Source organism: Spinacia oleracea, chromosome 3 (genome assembly GCF_020520425.1).
Source record: "Spinacia oleracea cultivar Varoflay chromosome 3, BTI_SOV_V1, whole genome shotgun sequence".
NCBI classification, from domain to species: Eukaryota; Viridiplantae; Streptophyta; class Magnoliopsida; order Caryophyllales; family Amaranthaceae; genus Spinacia; species Spinacia oleracea.
The window spans coordinates 46,148,467-46,151,169 of record NC_079489.1 but is presented as its reverse complement, the minus strand read 5'-3'; positions in this window follow the sequence as shown (position 1 = coordinate 46,151,169).

Genomic DNA, 2,703 nt, shown 5'->3' with positions numbered 1-2,703 from the left:
TCTGTTCAACGTACATTTAGTGTTTTGATTTGGTCTCCCTTGTTTCTCTCCAACTATGCCCATGTTACTGAGCAGTAACTGTTAGTGGGTGGTTGAGGGAAACATGGGTACCAAACCCTAAGTAAAACTCTCCTATAAAAGGAGAAGAGTTTTAGCTTTTCAAAATACACAACTGATTTCTACAAAATCTATCTTAAAGAGCTTAAACGTTTTAAAAGAATCAGTTGGCAAAATAGAGTGTTCCTTGAGTTCCTTATTACTATAAGCTTTATTACGTACTAGAGTTTTATATCAAATTGTATTTTGGGTTTAAGGATTGAGTGATTCTTGAGTGACTTAGAGTTAAGTCAAAGAGAGAAAGAGCGACTAAGAGTTTAGTCAAAGAGAGAAACAGTGACTTAGAGTTAAGTCAAAGAGAAAAGGAGCGACTTAGAGTTAAGTCAGAGAGAGAAAGAGTAGCACAGTAATCGAAGGGGATTGCTGTGGGGAACTCGTGTTCGAGAGGAACTCGAGTTAAAGAGTGTATTTGTAATAGAGTTATTGCATTAATACAAAAGAGTAGTGAGGTTCTTCTTGATTAGGGTCAAGAAGGTTCCTCCGTTTTATATCTTTCTTCGCTCATTGTTCTCAGTCTCTTTATTGTTTAAATTCCGCAAGAAACTTACTCAAGTTCCCAAGAAACAATTCACCCCCCCCCCCCTCTTGTCAAGTGTTCCTACTGAACTATCAGTTGGTATCAGAGCAGGATCTCACAAAAATACAGGAAACCCTGTTGAGAAAAAGTTCCTGGAAAATATGAACGCTTACGAGAAACTCGAGGAAGGTTATTCCACTCAAAGACCTCCAATGTTCAACGGAAAATTCTACACCTACTGGAAGAACAAGATGGAGATCTACATCAAGGCAGAGAATTATCAAGTCTGGCGAGTCATAGAAGTCGGCGATTTCGAGGTAACAATGACCAATGCTCAAAATGAGGTAGTTCCTAAACCCATGTCTGATTTTACTAAGGAAGATTTTGAGAAATTCGAAATCAACACAATGGCTGTGAAAATCTTGCATTGCGGCCTTGGACCTCATGAACATAACAGAGTTATGGGGTGCAAGAGCGCAAAGCAAATCTGGGATCTCCTTCAAATAACTCATGAAGGAACTAATGAGGTCAAACGTTCAAAAATTGATTTATTAATGTCTAAGTATGAACGTTTTGAAATGCGACCAAGAGAAACAATACAGGAAATGTTTACTCGTTTCACTAATATCACTAATGAACTAGTTTCTCTTGGAAGAAATATTCCCTCTGATGAACAGGTTAGGAAGATCCTAAGGAGCATGCCACAGGATGATAGATGGAGAACCAAGGTCACGGCATTGTTCGAAACAAAGGATTTCACCAAATTCAACATTGAACAATTGGCGGGATCCTTGATGACGCATGAATTACATCTAGGAGCAGCTGTTCCTGAGAATCCCAAGAATCGAGGCCTTGCTCTTAAGGCTGAGGAACAGGAGGACTCGGATCCTGATGAAGAAGAAGCTGCCATGTTGGTCAGAAGAATGAAAAGATTTTACAGGAACTCTAAACCTGGAAATCTAAGAGGAAGGAACTCAATGAGAAAACCAAGCGGTTCCAAGCCTGACCAAGGATGTTTCAAGTGCGGAGAATCAGACCATCTAATCAAAGACTGCCCTCAGTGGGAAAATGAAAAAGGGAAAGGCAAGGGAAAGGATCTGTCCAAGGAAAGATTCAACAAATCAACCTTTGCCAAACCCAACTTCAAGAAGGCTATGATCGCAGCTTGGGGAGATGCTACTGACTCGGAAGAAGATGAGGATCAACCAAATGAAGAAACAGCAAACCTTTGTCTTATGGCAAAGATTGATGGAACAACCCAAGATCCATCAAAAGAAGTAAGTTCCTCAACTCTTCAATCTCTGTCTAAAAATAAGTTAGTGGAATTATTGATAGAAACTCTAGATAACTTTAAAAAGCTCAATGTAATAAAGGCTCAAAGTGACAAAGCCTTGGAACTCACCAAGGGACACATGACCTACCTTAATAATGTTAGATCTGATGTACAGGGTAGGTTCTTTGACTTGCTTGATAGAAACACTGCTCTTCAAAACTCCTTTGAGAGAGTCAAAAATGAAAACATTCTTCTCAAAGTGGAACTCAGTCAATATAAACTGTTTAATTTAAGCCTAGATCCTAGCAAGTCCACTGAGATTAGCATGGGGGTCTTTAACGTTGATTTGGAAAACTTAAACAGTGAGTTGGTCACATTAAAGGAACAAAAGGAGAAATTAACCAAGGAACTAGCCTTAGCAAATGCACATAAACAATCTCCTAGAATCACGCCTAAGTGGATTGAGAAGGCTCAATCTAAGAGAACTGAAGGCCTATGTTTTTACTATAAAAGGAACAATGGTAAAAAGAAAAATTATGTGGAACTGCCTAGTGTCAAAGTTTGTTCCTTTTGTGGTATTGGTGATCATGTTGTGACTGAGTGTTCCAAAAAGAAGGATCTATTCAATAAAAACCAGAACATTGTCAAGAAGATATGGATTAAGAAAGATGAACCTTTAGTAGAAAAGGAACTCGAGGAAACCCGAGTTCCTGTATCTAACAATTGATAATATTGCAGGTCCTAGTGAGGGGGAACAACTCGTGGTATCTTGATAGCGGGTGTTCCAAGCACATGA